The sequence below is a fragment of the Callithrix jacchus genome, chromosome 6, assembly GCF_049354715.1.
Source record: "Callithrix jacchus isolate 240 chromosome 6, calJac240_pri, whole genome shotgun sequence".
Classification (NCBI taxonomy): domain Eukaryota; kingdom Metazoa; phylum Chordata; class Mammalia; order Primates; family Cebidae; genus Callithrix; species Callithrix jacchus.
This window is the reverse complement of record NC_133507.1, coordinates 16178194-16198860: the sequence shown is the minus strand read 5'-3', so window position 1 is coordinate 16198860 and position 20667 is coordinate 16178194. Positions and strand designations below refer to the sequence as shown.

Sequence of the window (20667 nt, the reverse complement as noted above, 5' to 3'; positions counted from 1 at the left end):
CCTCCTGGGTGTGTGTGGAAATGTGTAGCAGCATTCTTGGCTATTGCAATAAATGTGGTATACTGTGGGCATTTAATCCTTAGCCCAGGGTGCTAAAGTTTCTGCGGTGAACTAAACAAATGCACACAACTAATATTTCCAGCCCAAAGTCAATAAATCTATGTTATAAAATAGTAACAAAATTTAATAAGTATTATATTGTTTAAAAAATAAAAATATCTATACACTTTGGGACCATTCCTACAGGTTTGTGACTGTATCTCCCCCTCAAATCTGCTTGTCTGTGATCTTCAAGTTTAATTCCACCCAGAATCCTCTGCAACAAGCTCAGCCATTTCTCAAAGGCCAGAAGTCTATGTGTCCTTTTCTCAGATTACTTTTCTTTCCATTTGAAATGACCAAATAGTTCTACTGCTGTTTTTCAAATGGCTAGTGGTTCTCTTCCATAGAAAGCCTCATCTTGCTTCAGAAAGGTGGCATGTGAACTGTGATTCTCTTATTAGGGCTTGTCAAAGAAACAAAGTCTTTACCACTGTAACATCTGACACCATTAGATTTACAGGGTCATATGGTATGAGTGGAAGGGTAGCCTGCATTGCATTCTGAGCCTGTTGCAGAGGCTTCTCTTTATCAGAGTGCATTTGACCCTTGCAGTCTTCCAAGGTGGAGCCATATTCTCATATGTGGCATATGATCCTTCTAAAATTCCAAGAAGCCCACTAAGCGTTGTGTCTCTTACTTAGTGGTAGAAAGTACAAAGCCTAACAATATATCCTTAACCTTAGACAGTCCCAGCATATGGTAGAGACTGCATCCCTCTGAACTTCACCAATGCATCGCCCCGTGAGTCTCTGTTGAGATTATCTTCTACTTTATGGCAACCTGTAATTCTCCAGGACATCAGTAATATTTGCCATTTCCTACTCACTAGGTTCAATCAACATCATGTCATCAATTTAGGGACAATAATATATTCGATTATATATATACAATATTTATTATACCATATATACACAATATATATGTATATGTATAATTTTGAATTTTATGACTATGAATTATATATGACTATATATATAATTTTTAACTTTATCACAGACTTGGTGCAGGCACTGAGTAATTTGCACTCTGTTAATCCTTTTTGCTAATACTGATGGTATATTCCTTTCCTATGGCTGTTGCAAAAATTACCGCAAATTTGATTTCTTAAAACAATACAAATTTATTCTCTCATATTCCTGAAAACCACATGTCTGTAATTATCTTCACTGGGTTAAAAGCAAGGTGTCAGAAGGGCTCCCTTCTGGAGTTTTAGAGAAAAACTCATTTCTTTGCCTTTTCTAGATCTTCTGCTTTCTACTTCTAGAGACCCCTGGTGTTACTTAGCTCATAGCCCCTTTCTCTGTCTTCAAAGAGCATCTCTAGTCTCTGCCCCTGTTACCACATTGCTTTCTTCTGGCTCTGATCCTCTTAATCCTATTTATAAGGACCTGTATGATTACATGAGGCCAACCAGCATAATTCAGGATAATCTTTCCATCTCGAGATTCTGCACTTTATCACATCTGCGAAGTCCCTTTTTTCCATGTACATTAAAATTTACAGATGACTGCGATTATGATATGGACATATTTGTGGATTATTATTCAGCCTGCTAGAATTATCAAGAAATCATTTGCCATAAGTAACTTGTACAACAGGCTGGGCACAGTGGCTCACGCTTGTAATCTCAGAACTTTGGGAAACTGAAGCAGGAGGATCTCTTGAGCCCAGGAGTTTGAGACCAGCCTAGGCAACAAAGTGAGACCCCAACTCTACAAAAACTTTTTTAGAAATTACCTGGGCAAGGTAGCATGCATTTGTAGGCATACTTATTCAGGAGGCTGAGGCAGGGGGAATTCTTGAACCCAGGAGTCCATGGTTGCAGTAAGCTATGATCATGCAACTACACTCCAGCCTGGGTGACAAAGCAAGACTGTAAAAAAAAAAAAAAAAATCCTACATGAAGTGCCAGAGGCTACGTTAATTGTCTGTAAAACAACACACCCAGCAGGAAGGTGCAGATAGGGCTACCATCTTTTATGTTATGGTAGCCACCATAATCCACCTGGCTTTTGAGGATCTAGACATAGTAATGGGATAAATGAAGAGGACCACTACCCCTCCGTAATTACACAGCTTTGGTGGTGGTAGTGGTCTCAAGAGTTTCCTCAAAGAAGACAAATTTCGCTTCTGATTTGGATCTTGGCTGAAAGGGAGAGGAGGTTTTAGGGGCTTCTACTTAGCCATTCTCACCGTGACAGCCTTCACATCAAATCATCAATATGGCTGGCTATTAAATTATGTCCATCATACATTCAGGACACAGGAAAATAAACACAGGCTAGATGTACATATCCATTGGGCCCAGTATGAGATGTGCTTGAGTCCAATTCCATTAAATATCTGGCTTTCTTATAACGAAACTCTAGAACATCTCTCTAACTGCCCTAAAATAGTCGTTATTTTCTAGTCCTCATACATAGTAATCCTAGCACAAGTCCCTTTGGGAGGAATCAGGGAGATCTTTACCACATCTACTTGCAATGACATTGCAGGGCCCTTCCTTATAAAGCAGACCTTTGCCTTTAATCAAAAGTCACCTTGATCTCAGACATTGCTACAAATCTCTGCAGGTCAAGACATCCAGATTACCGACAGTGTTCTTACCCATTATAATAATTATATCAGGTATATTCTCCTTGTCTCTGATAGTTAAGTGCTGCCACCCAGCCTCAGCCACTCTGGACTCTCATCATCACCATTTGTCTTAGGGAGATTATTTCCATGTTAAGATCTCCCATGGTCAAATCTAGCCTACAGAGGACAGCCACCATTGAACCTCTCAACAATGCTGATGCTCCCTCATCCCCAATGCCTTTCTTAACTGTCTTGGTGCAGAGTTCTCTCTAAGTGTAGACCCCAGAACAGTAACATTAACAGCACCTAGGATATTTCTAGAAATGCAAATTTTAACACCTGAAATTTTAGAGTCTACTAAATGAGACTTCAAGTATGGAACCCAAAAACGTATGTCTAACAAGCCCTTCTGGAGATTTTGGTCTCTTCCTGGAAATTCTAAAGTTCAAGTTTGAGGACCACTGACTTAGTGAAAGGAGTGTTTTCTGGGAATTCTAAAAAAAAAAAATCAGATGGTGAATTTTCAATGTTGTATAATAAATCAATTCTAACATTTTCACTACCCTGACTCTTCTGAATTCGTTCTCAATATGCTTCATGTGGTAGACACTGCATCCCTCAGACTTCACCAGTGCATCAGCCTCCAGTCTCTATTGAGATTATCTTCTACTCTCTGGCAACATTTAGTTCTCCAGGACATCAATAATATTTGCCATTTTTACATAGGCAAAGGGATCTCTGTCTCCTTAGTATAGGGCTTTGATGTGTAGAAGCCTTAAGGAACTACTCTGAAGATTTTTTTATACTTTTCTTTTATCCATACATATATACATGCAAATAAGTTCAACCAAAATTGGAGAAATATGATAAAAATCAGTGGATTATATCAGTGTGAATATTCTGATTGTAATATATGATTGTTGTTTTGCAAGAAATTACCACTGAAGGGAACTAGGTGAAAGGTACATGGAATCTTTCTGCATCATTTCTTATAACTGCATGTTTATCTACAATTTACCTTATCTGTCTGTCTGTCTATCTATCTATCTAATATATTATCTCTTTATCATCCATCACATTTATACCAGGCATAAATGAGTGATCGTTTCTTTACATTCTCATCAGTATTTGGTGTTACCGCTTAAAAAAAAAGATAGTCATTCTGATAGGTATTCCCGTTATTGGTTTTTCTTTCCTTTGTCTTCCTCCTTCCCTTCCTTTCTCCCTTCCCTTCCCTCCCTTCCCTTCCTTCCTTTTTTCATTTTTCGTATAACTAATAATGCTGGACATATTTTTCAGTGCTATTTGCCATCTGTATTTTTTTTTTTTTTTTGCTAAAATGTCCCATTTTTTTGCATTTTGTCCATTTTCTAAGTGGATGGTTTGAATTTTTACTACTAAGTTGTAAGAGTTTTTTTAAAGCATATTCTTAGTAAAAGTTTTTTCCCAGATATCTGGTTTGCAATTTTTTTTTTACAGTTTCTACCTTGTCTTTTCAACTCCTTTATGAGTCTTTTACAAAAAAAAGTTTTTAATATTGATGAAACCCAATTTATCAATTTCTTCTTTTATGGATCATGCTTTTGGCATCAAGCCTAAAGACACAGCCAATTTTTGGATAAGGTGTAAGTTGCAGGTCAAGATTCATTTTCTTTCCTATGGATGTCCAGTTACTTCTACAACATTTGTTAAAATGACTTCCTCCCCTCAACTGCTTTTGCACCTTTGTCCAAATTGGTTGAATATATTTGTGAAGGTCTGGTTCTGATTTCCTTTTCTTTTTTTTTTATACAGAGTCTTGTTCTGTCACTCAGGTTGGAGCACAGTGGCACAATCTCAGCTCACTATAACTTCTACCTCCTGGGTGCATGCGATTCTCCTGCCTCAGCTTCTCAAGTTTCTGGGATTACAGGTATGCACCCCCACACCCAGCTAATTTTTGTATTTTTAGTAGAGATGGGGTTTCCCCATGTTGGCCAGGCTGCTCCTGGACTCCTGACCTCAAGTGGTCCACTTGCCTTGGCCTCCCAAAGTGCTGGGATTTCAGGTGTAAGTCACCACACCCAGCCTAGTTCTGAATTCTCTCTTCTGTTCTATTGATCTATATACTTCTGTTCTCCTGCCAATATCATGATGTCTTGAGTACTATAGCTACAAAGCAATCTCAAATGTCAAGTAGAGTGATTCATCTCACTATAATCTTTGGTCAAAATTGTTTTAGCTACTCTAGAATGTGTATCTTTTCATATAAACTTTAGAATAAGCTTTTCTGTGTTCATGAAAAAATCTTGCTGTGATTTTGATAGGAATTTTATTAAACCTATAGATCAATCTGGGGAGAAATATAATCTTTTCTATTCAGAGTTTTCCAATCCATGAACATAGTATGTCTCTGCACTTATTTATATTTTCAGTTACTATCTTCAGCATTTTGTAATTTTAATTCTTGTACATGTTTTGTTAAGGGTATATGTGGATGTTGTATTTTCTTTTAAGCAATTATAAATGGTATTATATTTTAAATTTTAGTTTTAGCATGTTCATTTTTAGTATAAAAACGTGGTTGGTTTTTGTGCGTTCATCTTAGATTCCACAATCCTAATAATGTCATTTATTAGTTCTTAAGCTTTTTGGGGGGATTGGGTAGGATAGGTTTCATGGAATGTTTTACACAGACAATCTAATGTGCAAATATAGATGATTTAATTTTTTCCTAATATGTGTCTTTTATTTCTTTTTTGTCTTGTTCTTGCTGGAGCTTCCAGACCTGTGTTGAATAGTAATGGTGAGAGTGGACATGCTTGCCTTGTTCCCAATCTTCAGGAGAATATATTTAGCCTTTGATTACTAGATATAATATTATTTGTCTGCTTTTCTTTGTATATGCCTTTTATTGTTGAGATAATTATCTTCCATTTCTAATTTTCTGAGATGAAAGGGTATAATGAAAGGGTACTGAATTTTGTTAATTTTTTTCCACATCAATTCTATGAATATATAATTTTCTTATTTAGCCTGTTTTTATGGTGCATCCAGCAGACTTTCAGAATTTGCCTTAGGGTCTTTGATGAAAGATTAAATCCAGATTCTCAGGTGATTGCTCCTATGTTAATAAATTCTCCACTGTCCAGCCTTACATTTGCTTCTCCCTATTCCAATCTCACCTATTTAGGATGCATTGTGATACAGATTCTTCTGTTTCTCATTCAAACACATTAGCAAGATCCTGCTGTTTATTTTATTATTGCATATAGTCTATATTTCCTGGAGCAAGACTGTATTTTCCTGATTGGTCTGTGCTAAGACCTAACCCTGATTATTGTCGTGGAAGCAGTGAAGGGTAGGGGAAAGACCCTTGAAGTGTATAAGTACTGTCTTGCAAGGCTCCCTCTTCAGGTGAAGATATTGCAAATTTCAAGGCACTGACAGACTGTTCTGCAGCAATTGAAAGGGGGTTACATCTACTGGCCTGAGGAATTCAAGGGAATTTGGAGATTAAAGATTCGCAGACATGTTCATCCAATGTCCATATCTCAAGTTTTATGTCCCACCCTTTTTCTCTCAAGGCCCTAATTTTTAAAGGTAACTTATTAAAGGTGAGCATTTGGGTTCATTAGCAGCTCTGTTACCCTTATGATGGAATCTGTGCCTGATTTTCAGTCCTGTGTGCTTTATAGCTACAGAAGAAAAGCGTATTACTAAAAGCTGTTATAAAAGCAATCCAAGTTTCATTGCATGACTTAAGCTAGCAGTGGACCTGAGCCTATCATTTTCCATTGTCAAGGCTACTAGCATTGCTAACAAAAGCCATCTATTGACACTAAAGCAATTCCATCCTGGCTGCTAATCTGCCAGGTTGACTTCTGTTTAACCCCAGTACCAGCAGTGCCTCCAAGATATTTATATTACCTACGCTTCCTTGTGTAACAGCATGTACTTACCATAATTCCTGCCCTTAGGTCAAAACAACCCTGATGTTATTATACTTACTTAAATCCTGTTCTTCAGTAATTATTCTACACATCCCTTTCCCTACAGTTTAACTGGGTCTGATGGGGTAATGATGTGGGGGTCCACCATCTTGTCTTGCCATTGCCCAAGACACAGACATGGTTTCTGTTGTAGGTCACTGCTAGATTTCTCTCTTTTTTTCTGAGAAACTGCATATGTCAGCATCTTTCTTTGGCTTCTCAGCTTTCTTGGACGTTTAGGGGTAGGTTTGCATAGACCTACTAACCACAGAGCATCATCCTGCTCCACAATTGCTATACTTGTCACCGTACCCATTCCCTTCCGTCACCACAACCACCACATATCCCATCCCAATTATGCACAGGTGAAGGTCACAGAGATGGTGATGCCACTGCAGAACAGACATTATAAACAGCCTAGTTCTTGTGCCATTATCTTAGCCTGGGTTATTTTAAAAGGCAAATGCTGGTGCTTTACTAATTTATTTGGAAGAGAAATATTAGAGAAGCAGGAATTTGAGAAGAGGTTAATGGAACAGAGAAGAATGGGATAACAGAGATGAGTCATTGTGGTGGCCATCACATGTGCTCGAGAACAGCCCATTACTCTAACTAAGGAGATTCTCCACTAAGAAGTATTATGAAGCTATTGCATCACAGGAAAATTAGTCCAGGGGAAAAAAAGGAGGCCATTATATTCACTAAATTCCATTTTCCATTGGTCATAAGCTCATCCCAATTGGCAGTAAATCCCTGTACTTCAGGGCTGTGCACACATGGACACTGAACAGGTCCTATGGTACTGTATCTCTCAGGGGATGTTAGGAAATCCTGAGACTGGAACTGAAAGGTGACCAGCACAGGTGTGAAGTAAGGTGGATTGGGTTGTGCCCATGTGATGTTGGTTGGATAACATGCCTACTCAGTTACTGCAGAGGCAACTGGGATGGAACAAATAGTCAGGGGTTCCAGAGATAAGTGAAGCTGAGCAGATCTGAAGCAGCCCCTTAGAGGTGTCTGAAACACTCCCTCAGAAGATTGGTTTAAGAATTACACAAAATAAAGCTCATAATACTGTCAATACCACAGGAAAACAGTAAATGCTCAATAAATAACAACAATTACTATTGTCATTAATGCTGATGACATTATTGACCTGTTTATACTGTCCATTGACATTTATGGCCATCACATAAAAAGGCAAAAATTCATCAACATAATATACCATTCTGTCACACAAATGAATCATTGTGAATGCTTTATTTTAAACAATTATATTTTTTATCTGTGATCTTTTTGAAGCTTGGTCTTGTATTCCATTCCATCTCTGTTACATGGAATTACTTTCAGTTTTTTCACGGAGACCAAAATGTTGTTCTTCATATCAAATGAATTTATTCTTACCCTTAGATTTCAAATTCAATGTTATTCACTTTAAGATATTTAACATTTTTTGTTGTTATTTTATTTTTTAATTATACAATAAGTTCTGGAATACATGTGCAGACCATGAAGGTTTGTTACATAGGTATACATGTGCCATGGTGTTTCACTGCACCCATCAACCTGTCATCTACATTACGTATTTCTCCTAATGCTATCCATCCCCTAGCCCTCCACCCCCTGACAGGCCCCAATGTGAGATGTTTCCCTCCCTGTGTCCATGTGTTCTCTTTGTTCAGTTCCCACTTATGGGTGAGAACATGTGGTGTTTGGTTTTCTGTTTCTGTGTTAGTTTGCTGAGAATGATGGTTTCCAGCTTCATCCATGTCCCTGAAAAGGACATGAACTCATCCTTTTTTATGGCTGCATGGTATTTCATGGTTTTATGTGCCACATTTTCTTTATCCAGTCTAACATTGATGGGCATTTGGGTTGGTTCCAAGTCTTTGCTATTGTGAACATCACTGCAATAAACATACGTATGCATGTGTCTTTATGGTAGAATGATCTATAATCCTTTGGGTATAAACCCAGTAATGGGACTGCTGGGTCAAATGGTATTTCTGGTTCTAGATCCTTGAGGAATCACCACACTGTCTTCCATAATGGTTGAACTAATTTACACTCCCACCAACAGTGTAAAAGCATTCCTATTTCTCCAAATCCTCTTCAGCATCTGTTGTTTCCTGACTTTAATTATCACCATTCTAACTGGCATGAGGTGGTATCTCATTGTGGTTTCAATTTGCATTTCTCTAATGACCAGTGGTGATGAGCTTTTCTAAATATGTTTCTTGGCTGCCTAAATGTCTTCTTTTGAGAAGTATCTGTTCATATCCTTCACCCACTTTTGATGGGTTGTTTCTCGTAAATTTCTTTATGTTCCTTGTAGATTCTGAATATTATCCCTTTGTCAGATGAATAGATTGCAAAAAATTTCTCCCATTCTGTAGGTTGCCTATTCACTTGGATGGCTGTTTCTTTTGGTATGCAGAAGATCTTAAGTTTAATTAGATCCCATTTGTCAATTTTGGCTTTCGTTGCCGTTGCTTTCAGTGTTTTAGACATGAAGTCTCACCCATGCCTATGTCCTGAATGTTATTGTCTAGGTTTTCTTCTAAGATTTTTATGGTTTTAGATCTTACATTTAAGCCTTTAATTCATCTTGAGTTAATTTTTGGTAAGGTGTAAGGAAGGGGTCCAGTTTCAGTTTTCTGCATATGGCTAGCCAGTTTTCCCAACACCATTTATTAAACAGGGAATCCTTTCCCCATTGCTTGTTTTTGTCAGGTTTGTCAAAGATCAGATGGTTGTAGATGTGTGGCATTATTTCTGAAGCCTCTGTTCTGTTCCCTTGGTCTATATCTCTGTTTCGGTACCAGTACCATGCCATTTGGGTTACTGTAGACTTGTAGCATAGTTTGAAGTCAGGTAGTGTGATGCCTCCAGCTTTGTTCTTTTTGCTTAGGATTGTCTCAGCTATATGGGCTCTTTTTTGGTTCCATATAAAATTTAAAGTAGTTTTTTCTAATTCTGTGAAGAAAGTCAATGGCAGATTGATGGGGATAGCATTGAATCTGTAAATGACTTTGGGCAGTATGGCCATTTTCACAATATTGATTCTTCCTATCCATGAGCAATGAATGTGTTTCCATCTGTTTGTGACCTCTCTTATTTCCTCGAGCAGTGGTTTGTATTTCTCTTTGAAGAGGTCCTTCACATCCCTCATAAGTTGTATTCCTAAGTATTTTATTCTCTTTGTAGCAATTGTGACTAACAGTTCACTCATGATTTGGCTATTTGTCTGTTGTTGGTGTATAGGAATGCTTGTGATTTTTGCACATTGATTTTGTATCCTGAGACTTTGCTGAAGTTGCTTATCAGCTTAAGGAGATTTTGGGCTGAGACGATGGGTTTTCTTATTAATACATGCAAAGCATGTGAGAAATGTCTGGAATATAGTAATCACTTACTAGAACCACTGTCCATTTTTCTCCTTAACTTTACATATCTCCTTCTATTACTGCTACCAACATACTGCTCGTACTACCGCCACTGCTGTTCGCATCACTGCCAACCTCACCATCACGGTGCCCTTTCCATACACACAAATATCCTTCAGTGTTAGATTTTGTCCTCATCACTTTCTTTTTCTACTCCCTGTGGACAAATATGCTGGCTATACTTTGGAAGTATTTCATCTGGAAAGACTTCCCAACAAAAATGCTGTTTGAAAAAGGCATATAATGGGAAAGGTATAAACAACAACTGGAACAATTATAACTACTAGAAACTTGCCTCATTTTATTGAGCACTAAAAGGCACTGTGGTGAGCACTTTACATGTTTCATGCTATTTAATTCTCATAATAACACCATGGTGTGGGAATTATTATATCAATTCTGCAAGTAAGTAAACAAAGCCTGAGAAATATTACATAACATTCTCAGAGGCAGAATAACAATTTGAACCCATTGGTGTCTGGTTCCAAAATTACTGTGCTTAGCCATGAGGTGGTACTACTGGCCAGCAAGTATTTATTCCAGAAATGCCTTTCCCCCTTTGCAAACTCCCATAATCACCATCCACTTTGGTCATTCACACCTCTGTTTTCCGGACAAGTTTTCACCAAATCCATCTAGGTGATATTAGTTCTGTAGAGCAGCGGTCCCCAACATTTTGGCACCAGGACCCATTTTGTGGAAAACAATTTGACAGTTTTCCAGGAACCATGGTTGGGGTTCAGGGGAGTGATTTCTAAATGAAACTGTTCTACCTCAGATCATCAGGCATGAGGCAGTAGATTCTCCTGAGAAACGTGCAAGCTTGATCCTTTGCATTTGCAGGTCACAGTAGGGTTTGCGCTCCTGTGAGAATCTAATGCTGCTGCTGATCTGACAGCAGGTGGAGCTCAGGTGGTCATGCTTACTGGCCCACTGCTCACCTCCTGCTGCGTGGCCTGATTCCTAACAGGGCACAGACCACTTCTGCTCTAGAGAAGTTCTGCTCTAGAGCTGCCATAACAAATATCACAAACTAGGTGGCTTAGAAAAACAAAAATGTGTTACCTTATAGTTCTGGAGGCCATAAGTCAAGCTATACCATCTCCCAGCACTCCGTGTTAAACAGCCTCAACTATTTTAAACACAATATGTGTTTAATAGCCGAATATATTCACCTTATTTAATGGCCTAAGGTGTCAGCAGGGCCATGCTCCTTCTGGAAACTGTAGGGTAGAATCCTTCCTTGCCCTTTGATGTTTACTGGGAATCCCTGGCATTGCTGGGCTTACAGATCTGTCACTCCAATCTCTCCCTCCATCGTCACATGACTGTCTTCTTTCTGTGTTTGTCTTTGTTTCTTCTCTTCCAAGGACATCAGTTACATTAGATCAAGGGCCTGCTTTTACTCCAGTATGACCTCATCTAAACTAACATCTTAAATAACATCTCAATTACATCTGCCAAGACCCTGTTTTCAAATAAACACACTTTCACAGAGAGCAGGAATCAGGGCTTTTGAACATATCTTTTGGAAGACTACAATTCAACTCATACCATCTCCCAGAACTCTCTCTGTCTGCTGACTGTCTCTCACAGACACATACACACTCGCTTTATATGATACTTTGAGACTACAAGACACAGCATTGCTGTCATCTTCTTTGGTCCTATTCCAACACTGGTGTAGACAAATGTGATGAGCAGTTTTGTCTTGGCCCATGCCTTAAGTTTGTTTGTTCGTTTGTTTGTCTGAGAGGAAGTTTTGCTCTTGTTGCCCAGGCTGGAGTGCAGTGGCACAATCTTGGCTCACTGCAACCTCTGCCTCCTGGGTTCAAATGATTCTCCTGTCTCAGCCTCCCATGTAGCTGGGATTACAGCCAGTTGCCACAGTGCGTGGCTTATTTTTTGGTATGTTTTAGTAGAGACAAAGTTTCACCATGTTTGTCAGGCTGGTCTCCAGCTCCTGACCTCAGGAGATTCACCCACCTCGACCTCCCGAAGTGCCATGCCTTAAGTTTTAGGCTTAGGAGATCTGAGATCTTGTCCTAACTCAGGAGTACCCGGTGTATGGGATCTTGAATTATTTCCTAACCTGCTCTGAGACTTCCTTTATATAATGTAAGATCAATGTGATAATGCCTTTCTTACACAGTGACGGTGAAGACTTAATGACCTAAGAAAAAAATACTTAGGTAAAGAACTACATGTATACTACATTTATAGTTTTCTAAGAAGTATTTTCAAAGGTAAGATGACATGATTGTCATTTACAGCCACTTATCTCTTCTGGTCACTGACCTCAGAGGGGGTCAGTTTCCCAGTCGTACCAAGTCTTCTCTCTGCCTCGTCAGGGATTTTTTGTGTGTCTTTTTCACTATACCTTTCCATTTTAGTATCTCCAGATTTTTCCCCTCAACTGAATTGCTTTCAGATAAGGTATTTTTTCTCATCCTGAAATGATTTTTAAATGATCCTACTCACCATTTTTACCTGTCACCTTCTCTTCACAGCCAAACTTCCAGATGAATGTTCTACAACTGTGCTTCTATTTCCTTTTAACCGATCCTCCTGATATTTCTTTGGTGTCGATGTCACCTGTCAACTGACCTGCCTTTTTGAGAGTCACAATGGCATTAAAGAATCTTGGCACGGAAAGGAAACAGCCTGGTGCAAATGTGTCTTTTCTTGGCCTGCAGGCCTCCTTACTATTCTGCAGTGTATCCCAGCTGGCCACCCGCCTCCTTCACTTTCTCTTTATCTTGACTTCTCTGATATGATAGAAAGCTCTCTTGGTCCTTTTACCTTTGTGAATAAGACCTCGCCATTCTATTTGCAACTACACATTTTTCCTCCTGTCCTATAGGTGGGTGTTCCCCAGTTCTCAGGCTTTTATAATGTGTCCTTTCTTTAATTCCTCTGGAAGACCTCATTCTTATTATGGCTTTAACTGACACCTCTTATCCATCTTTCTGCCTTACCTTCTTCCTGTGTCCTTATCCCATATTTCTGGCTGAAAACACAAACTACTCACCAGGACTTGAAATATTTGCTTGTTGCACTTACTACCACCTCAGACTCAACAGGTGTAAAGCATGAACGACGAACTTTGTGCTTCCCCCATTTCCTCCCCCAAAGCAGCATCCTTTAGGAAAATCTCTATTGCTGTAAATGTTCTGTTTTTGTTTTAAAATTCTGGAATCACCTTTAAACACTTTGAAGGTGATTCATAGTCTCCATATTCTGGAAAGTAGAAGAAGAGGGGAAGGGGATGAAATGGTACTTGGAGCAAGAGTTGGGATTTTGCTTTTCTCTAAGTATATCACAAAGATTGGAGATGTCTCATCTCCTCCCAGTCCACAAACTGAATTCACCAAAACCAGAACTATACTACTCATCACCTGGGTGCTTGGATTTCCTCTTGGCTCCAATTAATCTTAAAAGCACAGTGCATTCCTTCAATAACTCCTGGTAATGTGCATTTTTCATCAATCTGGTGATTCTGACCAACTTCTTAAGTTTTCATGACTTTCTAAATATGAACATTTTGCCAGAGTTGATGGATCTCTTTAATCTCTCCTACACACATTTTTACCCCATTCCCTGCAGTAGGAAGGAATGTCTTACAATGTTTTGCAGACAATACCAAGACCATGCTAGAAACTGGTAGTGGACGCTATAAATCCCTGTTTACTGATGTGAGCCAACTCGCCCAATTCTGGCAACCTATTAACTTTAAATATCCCCGATTTTAAAAGTAAATGAGTAAAAGTTAAAAATATCTCCTAAATTATCTAATGCATAAAGACTTCTTCAAATTCTGCTGGGTCCAAGTACTTAGGTCATTTCTGTGGGGAGATTAAACTATAAGGCAGTTCCTCAGTCAATTACCTCTCAAACAACGGTCACCTATTTACTGGCACACAAAATATTATATTATGCTGTCCCATAATTCTTTCCTTAGATTTACATTGGTGGTCAACTGCCACATTTAAAAAAAAACACAGTTATCTGACTACTCTATGTAGGATTTAGAAATTAACTTTGATCATAGAATCATTTGAACCAGATCACCCAGACTTTAGAGTCCCAACTCTTACTCTAAGTAACACTTTATCCTCTTCCACTCCTTTCTACCTTCTGGAATATGGGAACTATCCCTTTTGAGATTCGGAGAATGTGTTTCTGTGACCTGGATGCTTTTGTGAGCAAGCTTTTGTGTAAATCTGTGACACAGTAACAGTCAAGGTTCATTGTGCCCATGCTCTGTGGGTTCAGTCTCTGCCCGGCCACCCAATCCCTATGCATCAGTCTAAAAAACAGTCCCCAACCTTTTTGGCACCAGAGACTGGTTTCATGGAAGACAAATTTTTCCACAGACGGTAGAGTGGAGGGAATGGTTTTGGGATTCAGTTGTTCCACCTCAGATCATCAGGCATTACATTCTCACAAGGAGTGTTCAACCTAGATCCCTCACACACAAAATTCACAATGGGGCTCGTACTTCTATGAGACTCCAGTGCTGCTGCTGATCTGACAGGAGGCAGAGCTCACGTGGTAATGCTCGCTCACTTGCTGCTCATCTCCTGCTCTGTGGCCTGCTTTTTAACAGGCCATGGACCAGACCAGTGCTAGTCGATGGCCCAGGGGTTGGGGACCCCTGGTTTAAAGCATCTGGCTTCCCAGGCCATTAGCCAATGCAGACCAGAGCAGCTGCCAGGTAAGACAGTGACCTAGACTCAGTTTCACAGTCCTAAGTCTGGTCTCTATTCATGTCCACTCAGGCTTCAGGGCCAATTCCAGGTGGAAAAAGAAGTCTTGCTTCTCCCTAGATCTTATAGCAGGTGCAAAGATCATAGGATTTGGATTGATGGTGTCATATCTCTAGTAAGATTACTAATTTTCTCTGAAACTGGAGCTCAGTCCTGCATGCTATGTGGTTTGACTAGCCCTGAATTTCCTACCCATTTGTTACAAGAACTCTCTCTAGATTGTTATTCCCTGCCCTGTAACTGACTCTGAGCTTATTTCAGTATTAACAGGTCTTAGAACAATGATGTTGCCACCCATAAGAAATGAGAGCCAGGTGAGGATCCCAGAGGATGTGTGCGTTGGCCTGAGAGGGATGAAGGACAAAAGCATTAGGATAACAGCTTTTAGTGCTGTCCTCTTTGAAAGACAGCATAGGAAACGACAGAGTTTCTGCTTTGGAAGACAGGAAAAGAATGTTCCAGAGAACATACATGACTCTTCTTACAAGAGGACAACAGAAGAGAATGTGATAGAAGCACTTTTGTCAGAACGTCTCTTCTGGCTCAGAAATGTTGTTGGGAATATTTCTTCACTTGAGTTTAGATGTGTATTTTTTTTAAAATATCATTAGGAAAATGAGAATGGAGAACCATGCTGTGTACTGGGAATAGCGCAGCAGAGCTCCATAGCATTGCACCCAAGGCCCTTTGGACTGGCCCCTGCTGGCTTCTCCATCCACATCCACTGAGGCCACTCCATCCTCACAGGACAGGTGTGACCCATTATTACTCCCATCACCCTGAAGGTCTCGTGTGTTCAAGGAAGTTTCATGACCCTTGTATGCACTCCCTCCTCTTCCCAGAATATCTTCCTTCCTTCTCTCATCCCCCACCCACTACCTGCTGCCCATTTCCACTAGCTTGACCCACTTTCTTCCTCTTGGACATTTCTCACTCATTCTTTAAATTCTGTCCATAACTTTCCTCCCCTGTAAAGTCTTTTCTTCCTGCTCCCCTCCAATGAAAAAAAAAAAAAAGTCTCCTTTAATATGGACTTTGGCATATGCAACTATTATACTCACATTAGGTTTTCTTCTTTACCTGCCATGCATACTCTTAGAATGCCTTATAAGCAGCAATTGTGTTCATTCATTTTTTTACTCTAACATAGTGCAGTATAACATGGGTGATGACTGCAGGTCTGAATGGGTCTGCATGCTGCGCATTTCCAGCAGTGCATGGAAGAGCGGCTGTGAGGCGAAACATAGGGCAGGGGGATCTGTGTGCCCTGCAGATCTATTGTACTCTATGAACCTACCTGTCAGAGGTTGTAGGGGCCAACTCTCCACCTAAGCACATACCAGAATCACTGCTATCAAGTTAGCTAATTTCATGTCTTGGGGGTCAATCATTAAGGGAAATACAGGACATCCTGATTCAAGAAGCTTGTGATGGAGCTTCGGCATCAAAACTGTTTTTCTGTTTTACTGTTTTTTTTTTTTTTTAATTTAAGAACTCCATTGGTTATTTTGTTGAGAAGTCTATTAGTCACTTTAAAGAAGCAAGTTGTCAAGTCCTTTTTTTCTTTGTAAATTCTTCTAAATTAAATTGCAGTCCATGGCTTGACTGAATTATTCTAAATACCATATTGGGGTATCAGAATTAGGGAGACAGTATAATGTTTTATACACCCACAAACATGACTTAGTTTGCTATAAGAAAAGAAGGCATTCAGGCTCAATTCTTTTTGAAACTAAGTAAAGTGTATAGAGGAAAATATTAAAAATAAAAAATCAGTGGACAAATTGTCATTCTAGGCTAGGATGGATATCAGGAGAGTTTTCATCTTGACTCTGTCTCTAATCAGTTACTTACCTTTACAAATTATAACCAAAACCATTGAATCTGACAGTACTTTAAAGTTTACAAAGTGTGTTCTTAAATGTTGATTGATCTCAAAGTTGAGATTGGCATTTTTCTCTGCTTTTCACAGTTGAAGAAACTGAATCTTGGAGTGCACCTTGAACATGGGTATAGCCAGTTAAAATGAATTAATGTATAGTAGATATGAAGTGGGTTCTAAACCCAAAGGTTGACTTGGGTTTTTATAACCCCTTCCAAATTTAACCCGTGTCAGTTTAAGACTCACTCACAACCCTTGTCACACATCAAAATGTAACTTCTTTTTGCTGTTGCATTTGCAATGGTATTTCAGGTATCTTGGAATTTGGGACTGAGCCCTCTAAAATCCTAGGAAACTAAGATTATTCCAAAATTGCTGATTGATAGAGGTATCATAGTCTTAAATATTCAACTACAATTAAATAAAACAGGGAAGCTGGGAGAGCTCCTTACACAGGGCCAGGAAGAGCAAAGAAAGCCTGTTGGAACATTGGGAATAGAGAATTGTTTTTACTTTTAAATAAAAAAACAAATTATAAGGCCAGGAGAGAGACATGTCTCCAGAAAGAACTGTGGTCACATCCACAGGCCCAGATCTTACTACTCTAGGTTAGCTTATATCTGAACTTTTCCAGTAGCCTTCTGACTGTTCTCCCATCTTTCATCCTCCTCCGCGTTCTATCCTTTTATTATACCAGAGTGATCTTTTAAAAATTTAGCTCTGCTAAAACATTTCTGATGGTCCCCCACTACCAACAGGAAGAAGACTGAGTTCCTTGGCATATTGTATGTGACATTTCTTTATTTAGCTGGTCTTGATGTTCATTCTTTTCCACCACTTCACTTGACTCTCATATTCTAGACATACTGAATGCCCTCAGCTCCAATAAATGGGTAAGAATGATCTACATATTTGTACATCATCTTCCTTCTGTCTCTAGTAATCTTCCTTGGTCCATCTGCTTCTCAAACAATAACCAATCCCTTAAGACTTGTCTCATGTGCTATTCCTCTGCGACTGTCGGCAAAGCAAAGCACTTCCTCCTCTGCGTATCCACAAGGCCTCCTAGTGAACAATATCCCCTCCAGTCCTGAGAGCTGCTTGAGGTGAGGTCCAGGTCTTGCTCCATATTTTGTTCTTACCAGCACCATGCACTGTGTCTAGTCCATACTTGAAGCACAATCATACGCCTTGAGCGAGTTTATGAATGTTGTAGAGACAAAAGCTAAACTTTAAGAGTAAGGACAATATTAAGGCAAAGAAAGCACACCAGAGGTGGAAAAAAATCTCCCTCTGCACTGGCCCTGCACAAGCTTCAGTACAGAGAGGACTCTGAACTCATGGATTCTGAGAAATGGGGTTAATTAATCAAAGAAACACTGGAGACTGAGACGACTTTAGGTCATTTAGTCCTGCCAGGACTATAATATTCCCCACAGTATATTTCCTAGTGTATTATCCTGTCATACTTTAAATATTCTCAGTAATGGGGCCTTTCAGAGGTGCTCATTAATAGGGTTTAGAGAAAAATGGCAAGAAGAAAACTGCATGTCAAGGAGCAGAGGAAGAGAGAGTGATAGGCAATTTCACATCTTTGGACCTAGAAGGTGAAAGGGTTGTTCTTCCTACAGACTGTGTGTTGCAGACAGGCAAGGAAATATTTGGTCATGTTGTAGCTAAATGACAGATCAGGAAGCCCCTACTCACTCAAAAGGGAGAGCTTTGAACCAAACCCCCAAGAAGGTTATATTCCAGAGGCTGTGTGCTTGTCTTTCCCTCTCTCACTCATTGAAGCAGAACTAAAAACTACTTAGTCCTGAGGACAGGAAGACTGATGGGGGTTTTGTTGTTATTAGTGTTGTTTTTGTTGTTGTTTGTACAAAACCTTCCCACTTTTAAACTTCTTTGAGGCATACTGACCAAGGTAGCCAAATCTCTCACTTTGAGATGCAGTGAACCCAGGGATGAATTAATGTAGTGTTTTAATGGGATTTTTTAAAAATCTGGAACCAAATGTTTCCATTCCAAATATTTTTGTGTTAGAGGTAATTATTTATCCTATTAAAAAGCTAATGATCCAACAGAGCTTTTATCAGCCAAATGGCATATGAAACTCATATCAAGAAAACTCAAAGCCAGATCCAGACCTGCTTGTCCCCTCAGAAACTTTTCAGTCTTTCCTGGATGGCCTGAACTTCAACATTACATTGAAAACTTGTGCTCTACCAAAACAGTATAGATGAACGGGCTCTTAGATGTTGTTCTTTTAAGTAAATAGAACTACGTGTCTCTAGAAAATAACCCAATATGATTGGAAGTTCCCCAACTTGACAAAATCTTCCCTTAATTCCAAGGACTGCCTGCATTTCTCAACCCCTACCCTCCTGAATTAAGGCAATGTCACCAGAATGTTCCAGCTAATAAAGTAGTACTAACACTAATGCCCACTCACAAGTTAGGACACAGGGCTAGTATATCAAGTCATGTGTTTCAGAGGACATGGATGTAAAGGAATGGAACAAGTACCAGACAACAGGGCTAGTATATCAAGTCATGTGTTTCAGAGGACATGGATGTAAAGGAATGGAACAAGTACCAGATAGTTTCATAGGAGAAAAAGAATCTTGGTTATGGAATGGCTCAGCATACATACACACACTCACACACCCCTCACCCCCCTCATGTATGTGTGTGTGTGTGTGTTTGTATATATATATATATATATACGGGAAGTATGAATAGCTAAGGACAGGGACTTTTGGGGGTAGAAGGAATCATCAAAGTAAGACTTTCCTAACCTCATATTTGTCTAGGGAAGACTTTGGTAGTAAAAACTTTTAAGTAACCAGTAATAAAAATAGAAAAACAAGAAGAGCTGCAGAAATTATTTCAGTGCACATTCAAATGAGAATGAATCACTATGCTTCAGTGAAACAGGTCTTGTATTGAATTATGAATCTGTCACTGTCTAGTCAGTGACTTTAGGCAAGTTAATTTTTTCTTTCTAATCCTTTATTGTGGGGAATGGAATGAGACAATGTACATAGCAAGCCTCTCCTTCTTTAGATATTCATATAAAATTGTATTGCTAAAGAATGGTATGTTATGAAAGAGGCCATGGTATTCCATCTTTTTCCATTCATCAGTATCTCTCACATTGTCAGTCAGGAGTGCTAATAAATAGTTATTGAGTTTATAACTGAACAAATTATCCAGAAATAAAGAGAAAATCCATCCATGATTGCCAATGATAAAGAAAGGAGAGAGAGAACTAAAAGTGAAGTCAAAAAGAATTGCGAGCAGTTGAAGAAACCATGATCAGCCGGGCGCAGTAGCTCACGCCTGTAATCCCAGCACTTTGGGAGGCTGAGGTGGGTGGATCACGAGGTCAAGAGATCGAGACCATCCTGGTCAACATAGTGAAACCCCATCTCTACTAAAAATACAAAAAATTAGCTGGGCATGGTGGCGCATGCCTGTAATTCCAGCTACTCAGGAGGCTGAGGCAGGAGAATTGCTTGAACCCAGGAGGCAGAGATTGTGGTGAGCCGAGATTGCACCATTGCACTCCACCCTGGGTAACAAGAGTGAAACTCCATCTCAAAAAAAAAAAAAAGAAAGAAACCATGATCCAGATAAGAATGGAAGCAACTAAAGAAATAATGGACAGGAAAGAAGGAAAGAAAGAAGTGAGGGAGAAAAGAAAAGAAGGAGGAAGGGGAGGAAGGAAAGACTGAAGAGAAGGAGAGAAAATTCAAAAAACAGAGTAAAAATCAGCTTTTCATCTTAGCAGATGTGGAAGAGGTTTATAGCCATTTTTATATTTCTCATTCAGTTCCTATGGGACATTATAAAAGATGAAGGAAAATTAATGAGATTTAGATACAATAATTTATTTGTTATGTCAAGTCAATGACATG

General features: G+C 39.3%; 1 protein-coding gene and 1 long non-coding RNA gene across 3 annotated transcripts in view; one reads left to right on the top strand and one right to left on the bottom strand.

Moving 5' to 3' along the window:
* The window catches only part of AGBL1 (AGBL carboxypeptidase 1), a 798761-nt gene that overhangs the window by 88609 nt on the left and 689485 nt on the right, over positions 1–20667 (bottom strand). The window lies entirely within an intron of this gene.
* LOC128932496 (uncharacterized) overlaps positions 1–20667 on the top strand; it is a 127237-nt gene that overhangs the window by 57225 nt on the left and 49345 nt on the right. The window contains exons 2-3 of one of the 2 annotated variants that reach the window (XR_008482382.2): positions 4474–4591; positions 12607–20545. This is a non-coding gene — a long non-coding RNA (uncharacterized LOC128932496). Of the gene's footprint in view, positions 1–4473; positions 4592–12606; positions 20546–20667 lie in introns of those variants that run through there. The other variant, XR_008482383.2, reaches the window with a different exon arrangement.